We start from the raw sequence: 25,749 nt of genomic DNA on the forward strand, positions 1-25,749 counted from the left end.
AATGAAAAAACAAGATAATGCTGTAATTTTTACTGTAGATTTTACAGAAATGTGTTTGTGCAAGCCCAGTCTAGCCTTTTAATCAGTAAAGTACTTTCAGCTACAATCCTTGTATGATGAGCGTGTTATAAAGTTTTGATTGATTTGTTAATTGATAGTATTGTAGCGTCATCAGCAAATAGAATGTAATTTAATTTTGATGAAACCTCACACAGCTCGTTTATATGTAACAAAAACTATAAGGGTCCTAGCACAGACCCCTGGGGACACCACACGTTTTATTCCTCCATCTTGAACTATCTGCACCATTTAATATGATATTTATCATGTGAGAAATAGTTAGGAGATACTTACAAACCATCTTTTTTCATATAAGTCTTCACTTCAGGGCATGTTTTCGTCAGTTTCCTGCTGATTATGATTCACATTTAAGGAGGAAAGTGACAGGTCATCACGCAGTCCACAATTTATTTGCCCCATTATGTGTGTTTCCCCCCCAAAAAAACTCCTGAATCCAAATGAAAAACGACATGAACTGAGATACATTATCCTCATTGTCAGATGCGTAACGATAAAGTTAAGTGCGGAGGCTGAGGGTGGGCTGGGGTGCACTCTTGCTAGCTCCACACAATTGTGAGCAAATCAAGTCCGAGTCGAATCAGCGCTCGCGGCCGAGAGTGACAGGCCGGAGAGAATGTCACAGCAATTGCGGGGCCATCACGGAGGAGAGATGATGTCTGATTGCTCAATGTTTGCGCCACGAGTCCATCCCGGACGACACCGCAGATGCGCCAGCGAGCACCACCTTTGCCGCTGACATTTAAAGTGTTGATTTTGGAGCACTTATGCTAATTGTTGTCATTTTCCTGATGAAGCGCCATTCTGATACCTTGATGCGGCCAAGATAGTTTTGCATTTGCCCGCACGCGCGATCTCCTTTCGGCGCCATTTGCGGCGTGTCGCGGCAGCTGCGAGGGCTTCTGAAAGCGGACAAAATTGCAAGCAAATTGCATCAGATTGCCAACATTGTGAAAAGCTAAATTGCTTACAAATCTATTTAAACCGCTGCCCTATTTTCATCAGCTATAGTGCTTGCTATTCATGATGACTTAATTGTTGACCTTTTCTATTGTGAAGAGCTTTATGGTGTGATGGAAAACGATCTTTACCAAACCAATTACCATCACATTTATTTTTATTTTTTTTAACTCGGCACTACTGCATTCGAGCTGTGATTGAAGCAGCCCGTCCTTTGAAAAGGAACTGTCAGAATGGAAAACGTGGCATTTGTTTTGATATGATGTTAGCCATTGTGTTGTTGTTGTTTTAATTCGAAGCATCATAACATAGACAGGCAGCTTTGTTATCCCGTCAATGCGTGACAGTAATATGTCCACATATAATAATAATAATAATAATAATAATTTGAATGTGTCACTATCAGTCGTGCACTCGAGCCTGCCGTGGCTTTCTTGCATTTAAATAAGTTTGACCCAGCATGTTGACAAGTAAACGCATCTCAATTCCTTTTTAATATGAATACATTTAGAGAAGTGCAATTTGTCTGTCATCCGGGCCATCTGAATGAATGCTGGATGAACCCACCCGGTCTGAGTGTGAGCTAAAGGCCCCGAGTACGTACGTGTGTGCTTGTGAGACAACACAAGCTGCCAGGCAGTGGAAATGTACCGGCCGTGACTGACCTGCTCTCTGCCTCTCACCTGTAGTTGTTTGGGACGACTTGAATGGCTCTTAAGAATGACAACAATCTTTATTGGGTCCAGCATGAAATTGCTCTTATAGGAGGGGCAGTTTCCACTTGTCTTCCTTGTCCATCGAAGGGGTTTCAAATCCGTGAAGCATCAGTTCTGGTGACGTTTAGGCAAAGATGTCAACTGCGGTGTCCGATATTTAAGGCCTCAGTATACTTCTGCTTGAGGCTCACGCGGAGACGTCACGTTGGAGCTCCGCTCGTGCGTTTGCCTTCCAACTTGTGCGCAATACACATCACAATATTTCATCATCGTGGCAATGAATTATTGCCAATTTGAACGGTGTCGGCCGTAAACTCGCCAAAACACAACAGCCACGCGCTTAGCGAACACAGTTTGCGCCGGCAGTTGCCTTCCCGGAAACTATCTGGGCGGGGGGCGGGGAGAGAGAAAAAAAAACACAAAAAAAACTCCATCGAACGGACCAATCAGAAGCGAGCTACGCCATCTACAGCATGCAAGGATTGGCGACGTGTGCATATTTTAATTATGGCAAAAAAAATTCATCAATTCATGAACTATCAATATTACATAGGAAACAATCAATATTTTTTTTTAAGATAGAAATTTGTTTGGAATTTGCCTTTTGAGCTACTGAATGAATATATATATATGATTTTCACGTTTTGAATTGAGCTACTGAAATAATGAACTCTTGAAATGAACTAAGAATGTATTAAGATGCACATATGTATTTTGAAAGAAAAAGGTTTGCGCTTGTGATTGAGAGTTTACGTTTTTTGTGCATTGGAGGTATAGAGCCATCACACTGTCATATTTATTTTTTCTATCGTGTTTAACCGTTTTCTTTTAGTGTTTAAATGTTTTTATTTGGTAGTTATAACATTTTTAGCTCCAGTGTTTTCTCATGGGGGAGATGGATGAAGACCAAGCATCCCTCTCACTGTGGATGAACTCCTCCTGGGTGCCTTTCCTTACAGGGTACTTCTGTGCCCCGCCATGTTGTGGTTTTCATGTGTTTGTTGGCTTTTGGGTGTGTCTGTGGGTACGATCATGGGGATGGGGGGGCTTTTTCTTTCCTTTATTTTATTGCATTATGGATGTCCAGCACTTTGAGTTGCATTTTAAATGTATGAAAGGTGCTATATAAATAAAGTTGATTGATTGATTGACTGGAGTCCTATAATGCATGCGACTGACTGTCAAAATGATCATAGCAATAATATAAAAAAAAAAAATACAAATCATAATTTAGGTTATGGAGCATGACTTCTTCTGACTGATAATGTCTATAAAACATCAACATTATTTATTATCTTTAACTCATTCACTGCCAGTCATTATAGAAAATTTTTACATTTCCAATACTCACGTGATATTCCATTCAATAATTATATATAAACCGAATCTACCAAATAACAGAATAGACTTCCTACTTTTTGTCCCGTCCCGTTCTTTTATAATTGACAGCAGAAAAATGTAGGTTTGCCAAAATACAGCCATTTCTCCCATGGACTCTGAAACTGTGTTTATTTCCTATAAAATGGGGCAATGATGTCATCTACCGGTGGTTGGGCATCAGTAAAGTTGTTTCCAAGTTTGATATTTACAGTGGAGCATGCTCAGATTCGCCCCCATTTAGCACCGCTCTAAAAAATACAATTGACAAGTATACTTGTCAAAGGCAGTGAATGAGTTAAAAGCCGTGGTTTCGATCAAACTATTGTTCTGGATCACTTCGGTGTGACCACATATGATCATATATGACCATATATGGTCATATATTCCCTCCCATCATTTCATCAGCGCATGTAACCGAGTGAGGTTGCGAAGGGGGAAAGTCAGGGCAAAGCTGATTGATCTGTGATTGTAAAATCAATAAGGAGACGCTGTCATTTTTGGAAAGGAAGACTTGGAGGCAGAAAATAAATGACGACTCCCCAGATTGGCGCGGATGCGCACGCACTTGGACTTGGGTCACATGAATTCACTTGGCACAGTATTTTTGGTCCCGCGGCGTCCGCAGCTTCAATCTCACGGCGGCTGAGCCACGGCGTGCTCGCGGGCCCCTTTATTAAACGATGTATATTTCATCTCGGCTGTGTGGAGAAGTCGCACGCTTGCCCTTGCACCCCCTCCGTGTCATCACTCCTGATAAATCTATTTTGTGATTTTCTCAAGTGCATCATCCTGAGGGTTGATTAAATCAAGAAGCGAGAGCCATTGTCTGTCTCGCACGTCCCTTATCAGAAGCAATGTGCAGCCTGTGCTCATTTGTCTTGAGTTGTTATAAGAAATAAAGAGCGGGGCACTTTTCTCTGGCGCCAGATATTGCGGGAAGATTAATTTACCACTTCTCATCTCTTACCTTCTCAGTTTAGCGTCGACAACGTCTCCTCTCATACTTGTCACGCTTATATATGCGGCTTCATTCCCGCTTCCTCTCCGTCGTCTCATCTATTATATCACACTTTCCCGAGCTCCGGGAGAGAGAATACAGTCCTCAGTGGATGGACGCCGAGAGCGGAAGCATTTGTCACAATGAGCCCCACTCTTGTCTCATGTGTGCTCATGATTGGCCCGTTCCTCCAACCATCTTTGTTTTTTTGTAGGCCGTGACCGCCTCACGCGGCACGGCCGGCGTGCTGTACATGCACCCGGTGCTTTTTAAACGCTGCTTTCTAATGTGTCAGTTGTGGCTGGAGATCCACTTGTCATGTTGCTTTGCTCAGTCGGGGCCATTATGGACGCATCAGACTATCGAGACGAGGCAGCTTGTGGAGGAGCGGCAGAAAAAAAAAGACAACAGCAACAACACTCTGCCTCAGTGTGAATAATCCTCAGGTTAGAGAGGCTTCCATGCGAAGTAGATTGCATTTTCCTTGCCATTTTTCTTGCGCTGAATGTCTTCGGGGACACGTTATACAAACACTCTTAACACAACCGTGATCATACGATGGAGAAAATGTTTGGTATATGTCTTGTGTACCCACCTAAGTTTTGGTCAATGCGGATCAAGGCTGTGATATGTTGCATTGTGGGTGTTGAGCTGTTGTTCAGTGGGGTCATTAAGGACACATCAGACTGCCAGGAGGCCGATTTTGCAGAACTGACAGGAGGAATAAAAAGCCGTCTTTGGCCCGAGTGTGAATAATCTTCAGGTCAGCGAGGCTTCACATACAGCTGGACGTCTTGAAAAAGAAGCACGGTGGGATTTGGACCTGGTCGATCAACGACTTAAATCGTCCCACATCATTTTCAATTTATAGACATCAGGGATTAATTTTTTTGGAATGCGACTGACGCAAGATGCATTTCCATTGGGCATAAAGAAAAGCAATACATCAGATTCATTTTCGTTTTTCAGACATCTGTTGTGGTCGAGCTCAAGACAAATTCTTTCAAGCTTGGCATGAAAGGATATCATTTGGATGTGAAATACTCGTTTAATTCACATTCACTAAGCAGGTTATCCAATTAAATCAGGGCTCTGTTAGGCCTGCCACTTGAGCTTTTGGGCCCGGCCTCATGTGTAAAATTGGCCAACAAGAGATTTGGGCCAGCGTTTTGCACGCCCCCGTCACGTCATCCGTCGGCTCCCGTCAGGAGGGCGATCCCGGGGTCAGCGCTTGTGGAGAGACCGCCACGGGGGTGACGGGGCCACAACGCCACCTCCAGCTGGGCGACTTATTACAGCCTCGCTCATTCGCACCCTCCCGGCCTGCCCCGGCCATTCACAACATCATCAAGTCATCACTTATTCATGAAGCTGTGCGTGTTTGGGAAGGATGGGTCGGGCGAGGGTTCCGCCGGCGAGGTGACACCGGTCGAGTTGGGAGAGAGCATGTTGCAGACAGTAGTGGGGGGGGGGTTTGAGCCTGCAGGTGGCTGTCACATCCGTAATTGCCTCATACTTGCCGCCGCAGCGTAAAATTGTTTTCATTATGTGTCATGCGCACGCACGGTGCCAAGCGAAGGCCCCTCGAGGGCCGGAGGGAGGAGGCGCTCATTTAACCAGCCGCTTAGCTTCAAATGCGAGAGGAGAAAAGGAGCTGCGAGGAGGAGGAGGAGGAGGAGGAGGACAGCAGAGAGGGAAGGGGTGTGGAAAAAAAACAAAAAACAGAGGAAGCTCATCATTAACTGTGTTCGAACAACAGCAGACAAGTGGGAGCTCATGCACAAAAAAAACACAAAAAAACAGGCACAGCTTATCCTAAACATCTCAGTTACCAAGGGAGGGGGCGCTTGTGTGGCACACAGCGAGCTCCTGGAGGGCGGAGAAAAAGCAAGGAGCAAGGAAAGAAAAGGGGGAGAGAAAAAAACCCCAAGTTTCCACCTGACTGGCGTTCCCATGGTTTGCCATGCAGGAGGCTAAGCAGGTTTGAGCAATAAACTCGGCCATTGTCAGGCAATAATGCTCAGTCAGGTCCCTCCATTGGGATTCAAGGGTGTCTTTTTCTTTTTCTCCGCTCCCCGCGCTGCACTAATCACTTTGTTTAATTGCGGCAAAAAGGGAGAAAATGTGTTCAAGAAGTCATCCTAATCTCTCCCTTTCCTCCCTCGCAGCTCCTCCACACGCTCGGTCTCGGTATACGCACACCCTTTTCCTCCTTGAATCAATTGTGGAACTTAGCAAGAGACAACAAACAGCTGAAGAGTGACAAATAAAGGATTGAGCGGAGGTGTGACAGGTGAGCGAGCGCCTGAGGTGTTGGCTGCTTGTCTATGGGAAAACACTTCCGTTGCATTATACGCTTGTGTTGAGCTTTTAATTGGAAATTAATTTAGCTGCTGGTTGCCTACTTTAAATACATCCTCGGTGTCGTCATGACTGTAAAAAAAAACAACAAAAACCCGCATTCACTCCTTGTGTTTTCCAGTGGCAGATGTAGAAAGTGACGGCGGCGCGCATTGTGGGCGATGACTCCGAGGTCACAGGCGCCGGGGGGGTCGAGAGGGGATTTATCAATCAGGACTCTTCGTATTTCTAAAGCTGAATAAAAAAGCAGCCATGAGGAGACAAACCAGTCGCCTTGAAAGCAAAGCCTTTTCTTATTCATTGGATGCACACTCTGCCTTCTCTTTTGGCCTCCTCTTGTGGTGACGGCTGCACTTGCTCCAAGGCAAGAAACCAAACTTTGAAAACGACGGAAATCATATCAGTAAGACGTAACTTTGCTTACAATAATGCTGCTGAGTCACTATAAGGCACATAACACTGGTATGACGTTTCATATTAATTACTATATTTACATTGTAAAGAAAGGAGTACAACATTAACATTTTCCAAATGTGTATTTCATTTACCGCTTTTTCTTTCAGACCAAAACCAGTTCGAGTACTCACCTCTTGTGAAGTCACCGATACCAATGATATTGATCATTTAAAAGGAAGAACGATATAATACGGTGTAGGAGTGGTTAGCACGTCCGCCTCGCAGTTCTGAGGACTCGGATTTGAGTCCAGGCTCCGGCCTTCATGGGTGGAGTTTGCATGTTCTCCCCGTGCCCTCGTGGGTCTTCTCCGGGTTCTCCCGTCTCCTCCCACATTCCAAAGACATGCATAATATAACAATAATAATAATATAAATATTCTTCTAATTTTATGTATCACAAGGACTCACAAGGACTGTTATCGGTACTTGGTATCGGTATACTCGTACTGGTATCGATCTGAAAAAAGAAATATTAAACACCCCTTCTAACAAGTATTATTGTAATAATAATAATAATGATGTACTTGTTTTGGTGAAAATTATTTCTTCCATCTCAATGTGGAGCACTTAAGCAACATTTTTTTATTTTTTTTTTGTGTCCAATGCTTGACAGAATGTTTTTAAAATGCTCACACTTTGCATTTGACAATTGAATGATTCCATAATTCCGTTACTGTTAAACAGAAAAATAATGTCCAAGTTGTCCATTATCACCAGTGAGTCCTAAATCAACACTTTTAAATGGGATTTTATTGCATTCGAAGAGTGGATGAGCTTTTGGATGGCAAAATCCAGCCTAAATAAAGAAGTTCCCATGTGACCTGTGGCCAGTCACTTAACCTCCGTCGTCATGGCCGACACCCACAGTTGAAACAAGAGGATTGCTCAGTTGCATCCCCCCGTACAGCCCACACGTCCCCTTGGAACAAACCGTTCAGTTCGGGGTGAGGCACGGTTTACATATCATTGACATCAAAAATAGCAATCTAACAATACAATGGGGACATTTTATTATTATTATTCCAATATATATATAAATGTTTGTGAATGTGTTTGTTCTCCACTATGAATCTAGTAATGCGGAGTCATCTTTTGATTTCTGCCAGTTTTTCCTCTTCCTGGTGCGCAAGCGCCATTTGCGAGCCAAACGAGGGCCACCGAGGGCCAACGAGGGCCACCGAGGGCCACCGGTGCCTGTGAATGTCGTATTATGGCCCAATCTCTTTTCTCCCTCCCCTGAAAGGCTGTTTAAACGCTTCTGGTTTATTATTGGCCAAGGAAGGCGAAAGGCTCCTGTCAGCGTTTGGGCGAGGGGGAATCGCTGGCTCTTTACTGGACAGCTGTTCCGGCCTGAGCCCACTTTTCATATGGATATGTATGTTAATGACAGGCAATGGAGTGGAGATGAAGAGGCCCGAGCGCTCGGCCCTCTCTTCAGCGCACTTCTAAAGCCTCCACAAAAGGAGCAGTAAAAGGGGCCGCGACGGTGAAGCTCCCACTTTTGTGCGCTGAATTAGTTCTGCAAGCAATGAAAGTGATCTTTTCTGGACGACAGGGGAAGTCTGCCGATGGCGGGACCGCCTCATTAGCACAAAAGTCTGTTGGGGACTTACAATTGACTGAGGTGAGGCAGATCCCAATCCTGTCACAACACGCCGGCAAAATATATCCCCAAAAATACCTTTTCCTCTTGAAAGCGCACGGAACAGTCGACGCCATCCGTGCCCTCCCGCCATTGTCCTGTTTGCTTCTTTTGGACAAATGTTGCCACCATCGAGCGACACCCGCCCGCCCCTGCTGACAGCGATGGAGTGCCACTTCCTGTTGCTGGCGACACTTTTCTCAATTTATATCTTGACTTATGCAGTAGAGCAATTTGCACAAACTATTTGTGGTCCTTTTTTACGTGGCATATACTAAAAATGACATTTTCGACTAATACGTTTGTTTTATACACTGTGGAACCTTTCTCTATGTGCAAAGATACAAATGAACTATTTAACAATTCAACTCAAAAACACATAAATCAATTTTTAATACTTTTTGTTCTTCACGGCCAAAAACGTGTTTATACGTTTTCCATGTTTTTATTTATGCTAACATTCAGAAGGCACATGAAGAGGTTGCTTAAAGCAATGGTAGTTATTACAACAACAAAAAAAGACCAGAATGTGGCAGCAGAGTATAAGAGATCAGCCAGTGCCATGTTGCAACAAGCTCTTTTTCCCAGTAATAATGATGAAAACTTGCAATATTCTATTGCTAATTGCTGCAAAACGGAAACAGATACAAATATACTTTTTTTTTTTTTTTTTCCTGATAAAAGAAGAGACTCTAACCTTTCTTTTGGTAAGTTCCATGTTTTTATAGCAATAGAACAGAATGTTCTGTAGGAATGGCAAAATCAGTCCAAATCCAGTAAAAGTGAAAGGAGTTGCTTCCGTGAAAATGGCTGCCAGTGAATGAGTAAAAGAGGCCACATTTCTTTTCATAACACTTTTGGTGAATAATTTTGCAAGCAAAAATGGTTTCCTCCACTTTCTGCTGTGTGTCACCAACCAAATTACGAGCAAATCACATTCCCAAATAACTGATTTATCAATGGTCATCTTAGGATAGATTGCTTCTGTTTTGGTTCTGAATGTAGAGATTTTTTTCTGGCGGGTTACAGGGACTTGTGAAATCCTAAACCATAATCTACCGAGCTGTTTTGGTAGCTGTTGAAAAAAATACTGCAATATATAATCAATATTCACTTACTTGATTGACAGATTTCGGTGTGCTTTATAAATGAATAAATTGATTAATAAATGCACTTAATTAATTAATAATTGAAAATTAAAATCAATTGATTTATTATTATTATTATTCAAGTTTATTATATTAAAGTTAAAAAAATGAAAAACAAAAGCACAGCGGGTATAAAACAACCTCCATCCTAATTTAAGACGACAGACTGTCAAATCAAGTCATTTCAAGCTCTGATTTTGCATGTACACAAAGTTGAATATCGCATGTGTGCAAAATGTCTGTGGTTGTAACATGCTCAGTGCACCAGAAGCCCACAATGGCTGCCTCATGGTTAAATTGACTGGAAAATGCCATTTTAATTTCCGTGTTAATGGAAATGGACTAATTGTTTAATATATTCCGAGACCAAAGAAACACCAAAATGGAATCATTTTCCTTGAATGTAATCAAGCTTTGCAACCAAAATGATTTCCAGCCATGCATTGAAAATGAATCCAAGTCAAATGATTCGCTTTTCATAATGTTACTTTTTGCACAGCGGAATTTAATGGCTATTTTTCCTTCAAGAGACTTTGGAGGGTGTAAAGGAGTCCACTTGAAAACAATTGCCATTGTTTTTCCATTCTGCAGGCAGAGAATTTTGTCAAGCAGCTAAATGGGCTATTCTTCACGCTCTCCTTCACAGGCAACTATAGAAATTAGCCCTCCGTTTCTCGCCTCTCACACATGGATACACACGCTTGCATGGACACAAGAAAAATTTCTTTTCTTCTGTCAGCATTCCTGGCCGACAATGGCTAGATTAGTGGACGTGAGGGCCCCCTCGGGGGCACGCATTGTGGCACAGAATACCCTCGGCAGGAACAGCTGGTAGGGGTTAATGGCTACTGAACCTCTCAGCCGGAGCCCTTTCTCTATTGTGCGTTCCGCTCATGGGAAGGAAGGAGGCCGCTGACAGCTTCTGGGGTGCGAGGAACTCTTCGAACAGCGCCCGGGTCACCCCCGAATGGGGAGCGGGCCAAAGGGTGGCGGTGGGATTGAGAGTGGCAGGATGGTGGCAACGGGGAAGCTCCCCAAGAGATGCACATCAACATGGCCGCCAGCGGCATGAGCAACAGTGTCGATTCGCTAGAGGGCTCATCAGTGGGAGGGGCCCGCTCTAACCCAAGCGAGGACGGCAAACTCATCGTGTGACGGGATTCGCTTACGCGGATAAGTAAGAATGGCGCTCAGTGGAGCGCCCATCATTCCTAATCCCGATCGCCTTCCAAACATTCTGGGGCTCGTGCGCTAACCGCTAAGAACGTCAGTCATTCAGAGAGAAGGAAATAAAGAAATAAATTGTTTTGGGGCAATTGCTGAATCAGCAATTGTGACACAGGCTAAATTGGTGTTTTCAGCTCAGAATGTTTTGCACTGTAGATTCATAATAATCACTTATTATGTCATCAGGACAGGTTGAAAATAAAAATAGCATTATAGAAATTTGGGATCTGCGATTGGCTGGCAACCAGTTCAGGGTGTAATAACCCCGCCTACTGCCCAGAGCCAGCTGAGAGAGGCTCCAGCACCCCCCGCGACCCTTGTGAGGAATAAGCCGTCAAGAAAATTTTATGTATCAAAAGTACTAGTGGTATGGTAGGCTTACTTGGTATCGGTATCGGTGAATACTCAAAGACCATTTTTCTGAAAAAAAGTGATATTGTACATCCCTAATATACCTGTAAATTCTATATGTATGCACACATCAACTAACTAACTAACTGCATTTACGGAAAAGCAAGGAAACATTGAACAACACTGAGCGAACCATGTTTGGAAGATGATCTAATAATGAAAAAAGTGAAATGTAAATACAATGAAAGCAATCACATCCTTCTAAAATGTCTTTGTTGTAAATATAATAGTTGAGATGACACATTTAGAAAAGTAAATCGATCATTCAGATTTCTCCATGACAGGCTGAATTTGTCCCTTTCGGCCTCTCGCCTCCTTGACGTGTGTCTAAGTGTGTGCGTGGCCTTTGTGGCCCCGTCTGGTCAGCGTCACGGGGCCCCATGCCCGCCACTCAGGGGATTCCCCGTGTCGGGGCCCAAAGGAGACGGACGGCAGCTCCCATTTAATCCCTCAGACGTTTCCCCCCCCGCCGGCAGCATGGAGAAGCCCCTCGGCTGATCCATCCGAGACTCATTAGGCGGCCGATTATGATCGCGCGCCGCCAGCGTCATGTTTAATCGAGGTTGACACCTGATTCGCCATGTTGCAAATCTTGTCATGCAAATTGAGCCATTTGTGCCGTTTGATATGGCGAGATGGGCTATGAAATGTAAGATTAAGCCGGGAATGCGACGCGGGGGGGTTTGAGACGCGCGCCCTCTGCGCTCCCTGCTGCGATGACAAAGATAAGAACAAGCATCTTTTTTGTGGCATGTTTGGCATGACATGTTAAATTAACATGCTTGTTGTGCGGCCGCAGGAATCGGAGATGCGGCAGAGATCTTCCCCTGCATGCGAACAAGCGCAAGATCGTCGACATCGGCAAGCGTGTTGGCTGCGGCAACTGAAATTCTTCAAATCTGGACTCTTTGCAAGACGGAGGTAAATTGTTGGAAACAGTTCAGCTTTTATTTGATTCCATTTCAGTCTTGACAGTGGAAAGAATATTTTTCATGTTGTGCAGTTGAATAATACTTTCAATGTGTTGTAGTCACTTTCAAATATTTTTAGAATTGATTCATCTATTGATTATATATTGGTTATTATTATATTGATATGTATTGATATTGGGATATGAAAAGGCATATCGATACGATATCGATATAACAATATTTTAAACCCAGCCCTGCTCCAAACGATTACTAATTTACTAAAATAGTTGTCGATTCATTTGAGAGTGGATTACTTGTTGATTAATCGATGAAATTTGACAGCTCTTATTAATGTGTTGCAAACAAGATAAAGCAAATTGTACTGAAATTAAATGTGGCTGACGTGCACAGTCACTCAAAAAATATTCATGTCAGCAGTCAGTGAGTTAGCGATTATCCTGTGGCTTGGGAACGCGGTTGTGTTAAGATTGAAGAGGTTTGTTTATTGTTGTTGTTTCTTCTTCTACTTCTTCTACTACTACGACTTCTTCTTCTTCTTCTTCTTCTTCTACTATGACTTCTTCTTCTTCTTCTTCTACTTCTTCTACTACTGCGACTTCTTCTTCTTCTTCTTCTTCTTCTTCTACTATGACTTCTTCTTCTTCTTCTTCTTCTTCTACTATGACTTCTTCTTCTTCTTCTTCTACTATGACTTCTTCTTCTTCTTCTTCTACTATGACTTCTTCTTCTTCTTCTTCTTCTACTATGACTTCTTCTTCTTCTTCTACTATGACTTCTTCTTCTACTTCTTCTTCTTCTTCTTCTTCTACTACTACGACTTCTACTTCTTCTTCTTCTACTACTATGACTTCTTTTTCTTCTTCTTCTTCTACGACTTCTTCTTCTTCTTCTTCTTCTACTATGACTTCTTTTTCTTCTTCTTCTTCTACGACTTCTTCTTCTTCTTCTTCTTCTTCTTCTTCTACTATGACTTCTTCTTCTTCTTCTTCTTCTACTATGACTTCTTCTTCTTCTTCTTCTTCTACTATGACTTCTTCTTCTTCTTCTTCTTCTTCTTCTTCTTCTTCTACTACGACTTCTTCTTCTTCTTCTTCTTCTTCTTCTTCTTCTTCTTCTTCTTCTTCATGTGTTTGGTCTCTCCCATTTTAAAAATCAGTTAAGATGTTAAGAGTTGGTTGTGTGTACGCTGCATCGCCGGCTCATCTAACAGGGAAACAAGAATATTTGAAAAGTTCAAATGCAAAAGCTGAAAAGTTGAGCCACGCCCACTATAGCAGACTGCCTATGACGGCATCGTTTGACGGTGTTTACTCACCCTGCGAAACCAAAGAACTGCTAGTTACACAAAACGTATAACTACAATAAAATAAATAAACAAAATAGCTCATTTGACTAAATTAGCCGAAAATGTAGGCCTCGATGTTTTCTTTTGTGTTTGAACGCTTCCGCTGTTGCCCGACGTCTGATCAGCGCACTCGCTAAACATTTCATTTCCTGATCCTGTCTCGTGTGATTGCCACTCCACGTTTCTGTGATTTTAATCTGAAAGACAAAGTGCCTTGTTTGTCTCTTCCACCGTCATCTCTGGTGAAACGCTACGAGCTCATGTTGCACTGTTTCTTGCTGTTTAGCACGGTTGCAAAGGTCATCTAAATGTCCTCCTAAGTGGCTCGTGTTTGTCCCTTCAAGTGCTGATGTTTATCTCCATTCAGGTCACCAAACAATTGCGCTCACTGCGAGCGCGTCCAATAGGAACCGCTTGACGTTCATCCGTGGCAGCATCTTTATTCCAATCCAACGCTTGCTGCTGTGATTTGCGCATTTCTGGGCAGGCGACCAGGACTTCATTTTGAGTTATTGCAGGCGCAAAAAAAGCTTTTACGTGAGTCACTTCTCGTCTCGCCGCTGCGTCGCTACCTGTTTTTACAAGTCATCCCTTCAGAGGAACACCTGTAGTGAGCAACGGGGCTCATTGTTTTCCTTTTAGCGATGTCGTAAAACGGTGGAAGGAGCAGTGAGACGACGCCGGGCAGGTTTGCTGAATCACTCATCCTCGCTGGCGCCACCGGGCTGACAGAAGAGTTCCTGTCAGAAACACTTCATCATGACTGATGGCTTTGGAGAAATCCAACAACTCGTTGCTATCGTTGCTTTTTGGCTTCAGGGGAAACTGCGGGATGTGCAAAAGGCGTCCTCCCACTTCCAGGCATTTGTCACCTGCCACTATATCGCCGTGCTAAATCCAGAATGAGTTTAGCATTTTTTGTTTGTTTGTTTGTTTGTCACATACGGACTCACAATCAGGCGTGGAGTGTCCATCCAAGAGCGGCCAACTTTACCTCAATCGAATGCGGAGATCTTCTTGTATTCGTGCACTTTGCACGCGCTGATCTCCTCGTTGGACCTCAAAGCGAGTCGTCCCACCAATTGAAAAGGTGGGAAAACGTACTCTGTAGCTGAAAAATAGATTCCAAACCACGTTTTTATCGAATAAACAAATGAAGAAGCGTGTCCTTGTTTGAGTTTGATGGAAATCAGCTGAAATCAATGTATGAAAGGTAAGTTTGTCAGGTATACATTTTGGTTTTTTCCTACGCCAATTTTTTTGCAGACAAAAAAATCCTTAGCGCCGAACTTTTTTTTTTTCTTCATTTTATTATTATTATTATTATTTTTTTACACTTTTACTTTTTCCGATTAAAATGTGAGGGAGAGAAAAAGTCAGTGTTCCAATATCACAACAAAAAAGATGCAATGACAAAAGAATTAAGTCCCAGTTTTATGACCCAAAAAGTCCTAATGTCAAAGGAATAAAGTTGCATTTATCCTATAATTCTTTTGAAATGAAATGGGAGTAAAGTCAAACTACAACTAAGGGAAAAACTAAAATTCAAAAAACATCATTAACGAAATAAAATAAAAAAGAAAATGCGTTTTAAAACACAAAAACTAACTGAAACTACATTTTATATTTACAAAACTAACTAAAACTAACTATAATAATATAATAATGTCCTTTGTTTTAGTCTTTGGTAATTAATGTAATGCATGAACCTTTGGGGATCATTTTAAATGTGATTTATTTTGATATGAACAGAAGTGATGTCATCTAGCAGCAGCCAATAGAAAAGCACCTCCAGATTGTGTTTTAGTTTTTAAAATATTGCGCACAAGTAATACACATTCTTTTCAAAATAAAACTAATACTGAAACCAACTAAAACTAAACATTTATTAAATAACAGAAGCACCCTAAAAACTAATTAAAAGTAACTAAATTTGAAAAACACAAAACAAAGCTCAAAACGAAATAAAAATTCCAAAACTATAATAACCCAGGTTGTAATGTAAAAGAAAATGATACACATGCAAATGACATTGTTATTGTTATGATTAAAATATATGCATAGTTTGCAGAATATAATAGAGAAAGATGCTCTTTGTGAAATATAAACGTTGGTGTTTTCCCAAACTGCCCAGCATATTGTAAAGTTATTGATTAGTTGTCATGTTGGGAGCGCTCTTATTGATGTCGGCGGAATGTGAAAGTAGGCAGCAAACGCGGATGTAAAGACGATCAGGATTTATTGCCTGGAAGCTCTTGAACAATTTGATCAAAAGCCCATTCCACGGTGACACTTTTTTTTCTGCAATAAATCAGCGAGGGCAAATCTATCAGCGGACAGTAGTGAGAGATAGATGAGTGCGAGGATGAGAGGGTCAGCACACATTTTTCACTGGCCCTCCCCATCATCCTCACTTTTTCACTTTTATCAATTGCTCTTTTACTGACTGCTTGCCCTTTTCATTTCTTTTGCACACTCGCACTACAAACAAAAAATGTTTGGACTATGCGCATAAGATTATGTATTGATTGTTAAAGCACTGGTGCATCTTTCTCATATTTAGACTTGCAAGATGGATTAAGCCTAATTAATTTTAGGGATGTATTCCATGAAAGCAGCAGAGATATGATATATATATATATATATATATATTTTTTTTTTAATGCATATTGTTTTTTAAATCACATTTGTAGCTCAAAGGAGGCACACAAATGAAGCAGAAAAGAGATTTTTCTTTGTTGTGCTCTAATGACAGGATAGTGTGTCTTTCATGGTCATAATTGTCTGTCCATATCTCAAATTTATATCCATGCACATTTCTTTTGCTCTATCTCTCGACTGGGTCCATCTCCACACTACAGTAGATAGAAATATCTGGATTTTCTCAAATTGTTGCCATAAATGTGGAAGTTTGGAATTTGGTCTTGGTAAGGTGGCTGTAAAAGGGTCGAGTCCAACTCCTGATTGATTAATTTTCTGATTAAGAAGTGTGTCCGAATACTTTTGTCGATATAATGTGTCTGTCACTTTTTTTTTTTTTTCCAGAACGTTAGCAATTCTTAGCCATTAAATTGTAAATTAAAATTTGAATTTGAATATTTGAATCACACTGTGTATAGACTAAGGTTATTATAGTGAATGAAAACAAAGGAAAAAACTCAAATGAGAAAAACATTTTCAAATATAATAAAAATGATTTTAAAAACAAAGCTAATTGAATCTTTTATAACCATATACTGACTATATATATATATATATATATATATATATATATATATATATATATATATATATATATATATATATAGCAACAACAATTTGATGTGTCTGGTTCCCGTTCTATTCACTTTACTTATTTACTTACTGTCTTGTGATGTGTATTCTGGAGCTGTTTTTGTTGATCATGAAGATGCCGGAGTTCAATGTGATGCAATAATATTTTTGTAGATTGTGTGTGGAAACATTTGCGTTATGACCCCGTTTTTTTTCTGTTTTTTTTTTCTGTCGCTTCATTTTATTTCCGTCTTCTTCACAACTGATGGATTTATTCCTTTTGTTATTACTTGCAGTGCTTGCAGAGTGTTGCGCTCGCTCAATCCCGCTTGATTGAAGGCCTTCATTTGCTATGCAGCCATGTAAAGTGTATCACACTGCCCTTGGCCTTCCGTTTTTTTCATTTGATCCTTTTTTTTTGTTTTTTTCTTGCCCCCCTGGGAATTCTCACGCAAGTCTCACCCAAGCATATCGACTGTAAGTCTTCGAGCAATATTACTGTTGAATGTGCATCATGATGCTTCAGTCTACTTCGACCATTTTCCATCACATTTGAGAGAGCGAGAGATTAATTTCACATCAAATGCACATATTTCTAATAAATAGGGACAAACGGATAGAATAAATCATGAAGTGCATGCATGTTGATTTTATGTCAATATGTTGATTTTTGGCAAATATTTTAGACATGATTTATACTTGTAACGTATGTTTAAAAGGCAGTTTGAGATTATTTATCACTTAAAATGAATGGCATTACCAGCACATTGTTTTGGGAAAGTTATGTTGATAAGTAAATAAATAAATAAATAAACTGTACTACAAACGTGTATTGCATTCACTTGAAAAAAACGTTTATCTAACATTTCTTTTTTTTGGTTTGTTATTTTTAATGTGTATATATATTTTTGCTGTTTCATATAATGTGGGTTTTTTTCTCTGTTTTTTGGAATATTTTTGGTCTGTTTTTTGGATTTTTTTTTTTTTTCTGCCATTAGAAAAACAGAAAAAATATTCTGACAACCAGAAAAACATATCCAATAAACAGAAAGAAAAATAGTACAAATGAAACCAAATGATTTGAAAAAGAGAAATAAAACAGAAAAAAACGTATTCTGAAATTTGAAGACATTTGAAGATTTTCTGTTTCATAAAATTGCTTTGCAACTCTTCATTGATTTTGGCCCCACATCTACATTACTCGCTAACCCCGTTTGGCAGTTTTGTCTCTGCTGTGTCGTCAGGTGACATAGTTGTTTCCTTTTGACCCCAGGGCGGCGGACGGAGTGAGCGCGAGGGATGAGTGAGCTGCCTCATGTTGTCTCCCGGCCTGATTTACTGTCCTGTCGTGTTTGAAGTCGGACAGGCGGAATTCACTTGGCTCCGCTTCTTTGTGATCAGTCGTCCCAGATTACAGCCCAGGTGAGGCTCCTCGCCATCAAGCGCAGGAAATAGGAAGTTGCTCGCTCTTATAGCCTCTGGACGTTGCCCCTGAACTGGCAGCAAACTTATCATTGTGCTTATTATGTTTCAGTGTTCGTCCCAGTGACTTGCTGGACACCAACATTGACCAACTTGAATTTATGTCACTGGCGGCGAACCAAGAAATGAAATATTCCTGGCTTGTGAAAACAGCCTGCAGCAACAAACTTTTGCACAGCCAGACAGCACAGTGCAAGCCTGGCGTCAACACTTCTTTTTTTTTTTTTTTTTTTTCATCATTAAACCCACTCACACGCGAGCCAATACTTGAGCTATATAGTGTAGCATCAAAAATGCTTTTTGACAGCCAACAGTCAAGAATCTTTGTCGATGGTTTATGCACTGTATTAGTTAGCATGTCTAGTTGGAAAACAGTTTTATAGGCAAAAACACAAAATACCAACAGAAAGCAGGGCTGGATGGTGATGACCTTGACTAGGAAATCTTGAACTGGCCTGATAGAGAGAAAACCGCTTGCAAAATCTCAACATGCTGACAAAGTTGTCATTCGGTCACTCTCACTAGGGCAATGCACAATTCTAATGGATGTGACACAATAATGATTAATAGCTTAAAATAAAAATAGTGACTGGATAAACAAAGATGGGCAACTGACCACATTATCGTCAAATAGAACATAATAACTGCACACAACTTGCCAGATTAATAGTAGCTAATGCAACGAAACATCATCATCACATTAACACCATAAGGGGCATAGTAACTGCACAAAACTTGGTAAATTAAGAGTGACTAATACAGCGAAACATCTGAATCATCACATGATCATAATAAGAGACATAATAACTGCAGAAACCTTGGTAAATTAAGAGCAGCTAAAACATCATCATCATGAAGAACACAGTAACTGCATAAGCTTAATACATCCATAAAAGATCCATAACACAATGACCTACTGACCTGCATAAACATAATAATTCATCCTAGCCGAAACACAGTGACCTATGACCCAGTGACTCAACCCAAAACACAATCATAACACAGTTCTGAGAATCAGTGCTTATACGGCATATTTGAAGAGATTATAACAGGAAAGCAAAAATATTCAAGCATTATTTTTTCAACAGCCTATGACTCCATTATTTACTTATTGATTGATTGATTTACTATAAAGAAATATAGTTGCAGTTTCTTCATGTTCTGATTTTGAACTGAATGTACATTTAGATATCAAACTAAATCTTGAAAGGATTTGGGCGTTTTTTTTTTTTTATGACACTGCGATTATTGTGAACACAACCGGATGTTTGCCGTCCCACGCAATCAAGCACCAAGCTGAGGCCAAAGCGATGTTGGCACGATGCGGCTGATTAGAGTCAATCAGCGCAAGGTGAAAGCAACATTTTCCTCTCCAAAATGTTGACACAGGTCTGGAATTTCTTCGCCCGGTGCATCAGTTAATGGCGCGCGCATGTTGTCAGGGGCCAAATAGGAGCTTGATTGTGAGGAGAGTGAGATGGAGTCGATCTCCAGAGTCACAAGGCAGACCATAATCAGCACCTGTAAAAGTTCAATGGGATGCAGACATCACGGCAGGTGATTGGGGCAGACGCTGAAAGGTAGCTGATGCGGCCCCAGAACAAAGCACCCTTTAAATCTGACATTTCAATTCAAAACAATGACAAGACCTGATATTTGGATTTGATTGCGTTGCAAAGTACATCGGCAAGCTTGCATAGTAACTGTGTTTTGCGTTTGAGAATGAGAACAGGCTTCTCTAAATATTGCGATGAGTAATTCTGTCACTTTGGAGTATCATTCATGCACTCAGTCAAATTGTTAGTTTTTCTCCTAAAGCCAATGCGAATGCGCAGCTAATGGGAAGCTAAACAAAGTGACAGCGATGAGGTCAAAGGTCAGACTCAATGATGTCAAATCAAATTTAATATGCAAAATAGGGCTTTCATTAGACAATAAGTGAAATAAACTTTAGATGATTAACTAACGTGTCAGATGAGACTTTCAGGTGTCTTCGGAGGACCAAATAACCACTGTTGATATTTTTGCATTTCAAAGGACATCTTCAGTCTTGAAGCTGTCATTGTTTTTAATTCAGACTCAAGACTTTTACTATTGATAGTAGTTAGAAATCACAAGAAAGCAACTTGCCCTTTCATAGACTGATTTCATGGGGAAGCAAAATGACAGCACTAACGTGATGCCACTATATGGAGCCTCGGATTTGGAAACATTTGGACAATCACATTAAACCAAAGATGGTTTTGATGTGGCAAAACATTGACTGCCTATTCAACTAAACTAGAAAAAAAATAAAAAATCCTTAATATTCGTTTGTTATGACTTGTCTTGTAAAGCATTTTATGACCCTGTTCTGTTCAATATGAATACATTTATTTTCATAAAATTAATATTTTTCTATTCTCGTAAAAGTCCAACTTTGCAAACTATTTTCAATAATATTGTTCTCATTTTTATTATTGTAAAATTATAACTCTGGCTAAAAATCTTGCACAATTCTACTCCAAGGCTGAGTCGATTGTTGTTTGTTTTACATGCAACGCGTTCTTTGGCCAAGTGGCGTGCGGTCGTCTTCATCTTCATCTTCATCTTCATCTTCATCTTCATCAGCATCCACCCCGTGCATGAACTTACGGTGGCTTGACAAATCTTTGAGGGAAGTTCGCGAGGCGGAAGCGAGTCCCAAATTGAATTACATGCACAATTGTCAGCCACTGAGGGGGGCCATCACTAATTAAAAGCCATGTGATTGATGACAGCCAAGCTTGATGCCAAAGGAGGATAAATCACCGTCCCAGTCACTTTGCTGCATTGGATCTTGCCTCCACACTTCAACTTCAACACTTTTAGTCAGCTGAGGGCAGCAAACAGTGATGCATGACTTGTTATTGGGTAGAATGTGCTCACTATTAACGGTTTTACCACCTGACCCCCCCCCCCCCCCCCCCAAAAAAAATGCATCTTTTCAGAAGTATATTTGGAATACTTTGACCAATTAAAGGTCAGGATTTTGTGAGCAATCACTGACTAATAGCTTTTTATTATAAATTGCATCACCGTGCACATATTCTTATTTTACATATTCATATTTTAATTATATTTGGGTTAGGCTCAAGTGTAGTCTGTGGGCTACTCTATAAGGATTTGGATTTTGGAGTAAACTCTCCTGTATGTGTGTAGTTTTCATGACCCCCATATTTGCATATTTACATATCGAACACAGAATTTTACAAAAACATTATGACGGACGAGTGCTTATTATCACAAACTCTCAGTTTAGATTTAATAACTTTCCAACATTTCTGTGGCTTATTTAAGTGTTCTGTTGTGGCAAACAAATAATACTGTGATGTCATGCTTTTTCGGTATCTTAATTTAGCAAATATTCATGATGCTACAGTAACAAAGTCCCGAATAAATAAATAAATGTAAAAATAAATGGATGGATGGATGCCAAATTGTCAATCATCATCCAGGAAAGATTATTGATGTGATCGGAACAACCCTTGGAAATCATTCCAGCCTTTATGTTGGCACCCTTTTCAACTACAGGAAGTGAACAGTAATCCATATAAATCCATGTTAGCATTCAGCACAAGTGCAAGTGTTTGAAAACCGCCAAGAGTTTAACACTCTCAAACCGCATACAAGTCAGATCCTGTCGTTGGGTTAGTTGTGTTCAAAGGACCAATTAGTGGGTCCTACCTTAGCCTGAAGCTAAACAAGCCCGGGTGGAGGTCGTAGGGCCAGGTGGGGGACGCATCCACCTGAGAAGCGCACTGCTCTGCCCACCAAGCTTTAATTGGGAAGATAAGAGCGGCTGGCCGTTTCGGAGGCTTTCACCATTACACAGGACTTCATTGTGGCTGCTGACCGTTTGATCTTAAAATAATTGACTTAATGGTCGCACCGCGGGAGCAATTGGTACTGCTCGATTAGTCTGCAGGGTCTAATGGAGCCGGGAGAGACGGAGGAGGAGGAGGTGGGGAGAGGATAAGGAGTGACACAGGAAGGACTAAATGAATCTGCTGCGTAACCTTGGGGAGGTGCACTTTTTTTTGCAGAAACTCACAGGGGAAATTCTGACAGGGTTACAGTCGAGGTTTATTAATGTGCGAGCTCTTGCAGCTTTTTAATAATCCAAAGCAGCAGGGAGACTAATGTACTTGCGGGGTTTAATTTATGGTAAATATTTTGATACATGAACTCTAAAACCACAACCATGAACCTTATGAACTGTGAATCTTTGGCAATGTTTGCATGTTTATTGTCCTCTTAAATGTTTTATCTACTAAACTTTAAGCAAATTTACATCTTCTCAATTCTGCAAATATAAATATAAAGAAACATATATATATATAAAAAAATATATAAAACATAAAAACACATCATAGCATTGAGACCGTGACCCTCGTGAGGATAACGGATAGAGTGTTGCTTTTACGTTTTTGCCATATTCTGATCTCGGTCTAAATTGTTCCGTTATTTTAAATGCATTTTCACCATAAATTCAACGTACAACTCCAGCAGCTTATTCGAGACTAGAAACGGTATGTTAACATACTTAAAGCAGAGTTGAAAAGGTCACTGCACTTAGCTACACCACTGCAAAGCCTTCCTGACCTCTGGCTCTAAATTACCAGTCAAAGGAGTGTCGGGGGATGGATGGTAAATGCCGCCATTAGGATATGAGACGTTGGAGCAGTTTACTGTAACTTCAAGTGCTCCGAGAGAGAGAGAGAGAGAGAGCGGGAGAAAGCGGATGATCACGGTTCTAAAATCAATGAGGAAGCTTGTCAGAGCTCACAACGTTGCCCGTGACGTGCCTGAACAGAAATGTGGACAATGCGGTATCATGTTTAATGACAAACTACATCTGTTCCAAGTTAGAAACGCTCGCCTCGGGTTGTGCGCAACGTCTATTATGACAACAAATGTACAAAGACAGACATACGTGTATGAATTGTAACATGTTGTGGAGACAATGAGCCGATTATCGGTTTCCCGAGAGATGGCAGCGATCCAGTTTGCTCTCATGATTTGATGGTGAGGCTTTTAACTGTGACATGAGCAAAGGTCGACCTATTCACCTTACAGAGGTCCTTAACTGCACAGTTGACACTACAGTAATGAATAGACACAACTCGGGGTGTCAGGGGATTCAAATTTGTCATCGGAATTAGCACGACTTCAATAGTTAACTCACAATTAATCGCAGATTTTATATCTGTATAATAAAATGTACAAGAAAATGTTTTTTTCCCCAAGTTTTCATAGTCTTGTTAACATAGTGATGGAAAAAAAAAGGTAAACTAATTAATTAATTAATTAATTAATTAATGAACTATTCCTGCATCATTTAGTCATTGTCAGAGATTTCATGATAATTCCAAAAATTCTGTTAAAATTAAAACGATGTACTGTACTGTAAAAAAATGAGTGTGATATTGATTTGTGTTGAGGTCATTTTTCTGCCATTAGATGGCATAATTGCATTTGTAAGACGTTGGTGACAGCTCAGTGCACTTTTCTTTTCATATTAAGAGCGATCTAATCTTTAACTTGTGAAATTCTGCATATTTTTCAAATACAACTTGACCCCAGTCTCAATAAATATTCGATTTATTACAGCTAAATAAATTTTGGCGTGGACGTGTCACGTGTGGCTGCCTTGCGACTGGAATTGCCCCAGGCCTTCCAAGTAATTGTGTGTTAATAAAAAATTAGTGGCATTAAAGGAACTTTAAATTAACGCAAAATTTGTGCAATAATTTGATGAGTTGTGTACGAGCAAACTATTTGTCTTTTTGTTCTTATTAGAAGCAGACAAAAGTGTCTCGATCACTCATCGGATAAAACGCTTTTGTATACGTTCTGTAAGGCCGCTGCTGAATTCCAAACAATTATTGAACAGACCGTGAGCGTCCGTAATTCTTGCACCAAGTTCTGGATATTAAAACTTTTTGCATAAGCTCCAAACCATCTCTTGCCTGTGAGCATAAATCACAGCTCGTGAGCGCGAATATCTCGCCGGCATTGCACGTCGCTTGTGCGGAGCTTAGGAAAGCAAAACTGCACGTGCTCGGAAGCCAGAATCTTGAGGAACAGCCAAGGAGGCTCCGTCGACAGCCCGTTTAAAACGGTGCCGGACTCGCACAAGCCCTTTGGGATATTGCTTGCAACAGGCACAAATTCTAGTCTCAATAAAAATGGAAATTCCCGAAAGCATCCTCAGGCGTCTTCTTGACTTTGTAGATGAATGTGCTATCGGACAGATGATGCTATGATGATCAATTTAGGGAGATTAGCTTTAGCCTATAGGGAGAATTGTGCTTAACATACATTATGTAAAACCGTGTCTGAGAATATTCTCTACTGTAAAGCAGGTGTACAGTGTGTGTGTGTGTGTGTGATTAACATTGCATGCACACATTTGTCCACGTAGGCCAACTGCACTGTGATGAGAAATGTACGTGTTTGATAATGATATGCACAAAAAAGAAGCTCCAGATGTATCTTTGCCTTGCGCTAGTCAAAACATTGATGAGATGAATTTACATTTATGGAGTGAATGATTACACAAGTACACTATATGAGGAAGAAAAGGCCTCGCTCAGGTTAAGGCTGATTGACAGCAGCATTGTCTGGCGAGGTTGCACTTCATTCGGGGGAGCCCATAGTGACCCCCCGGCATTATGGCCACGGGAGGGAGGCAGTGCCAGTCTCTCAGGATGCTGATTAAGTGGGATCAACCAGCCCCTCGCGTCCTCAGGGGAGATCTGCCTAACGGCTTGGATCTGGACTTCCTCCACTACACACCCCTAACCTCCTTAGAAATACAAAAACCCGGCACAGATAATTAGGAAAATTGTCAGATAGCTTCATGTTTCACATCATGTATTAAAAAAAAAAAAAGTACTTCTATTTTTAGTTAGCCATTTAAGCCACTTAAATAACTAGCGCCAAGTATAATGCATATAGCATCTGCTTTTTAATATGTGTGTGAGCTAACTTAACAATGGGAATTGGAGAACAATTGTAAGGTAATGGGGGGCTCTTAAAGCTTTTGTTTGAGTGCAGAGGAGGCCCTAAAAAACAAGCCTTTCAAGATAAGCGAGCCGGCTGTTGTATTGAGGCTTTGCTGCTCCCCCAGGACAGCATATCCATCACCAGATGCCCTCGGGTGTGGGCTAACAAATTTGTACCTTCTGGGGCTTACATCACACCTCGACAGCATTAGCACTCACCGGTGGGATTTCACACAGATCCAACTGTCAGATCGTAGCAATCATGTTTTGTTTTGGTTTTTGAAATACTTGTTGAATGTTAATTCACAACAGG

The 25,749-nt window shown here is 40.9% G+C and overlaps 1 long non-coding RNA gene across 1 annotated transcript in view; it reads left to right on the forward strand.

The window, feature by feature from the left end:
* LOC144022926 (uncharacterized) overlaps positions 1–18,572 on the forward strand; it is a 55,750-nt gene extending 37,178 nt beyond the window's left edge. Inside the window, exons 2-4 of the long non-coding RNA XR_013284432.1 lie at positions 12,176–12,297; positions 18,200–18,348; positions 18,461–18,572. This is a non-coding gene — a long non-coding RNA (uncharacterized LOC144022926). The remainder of the gene's footprint in view (positions 1–12,175; positions 12,298–18,199; positions 18,349–18,460) is intronic.
* The last annotated feature ends 7,177 nt before the right edge of the window (positions 18,573–25,749 follow it).

This window comes from Festucalex cinctus, chromosome 7 (assembly GCF_051991245.1).
Source record: "Festucalex cinctus isolate MCC-2025b chromosome 7, RoL_Fcin_1.0, whole genome shotgun sequence".
Lineage (NCBI taxonomy): Eukaryota > Metazoa > Chordata > Actinopteri > Syngnathiformes > Syngnathidae > Festucalex > Festucalex cinctus.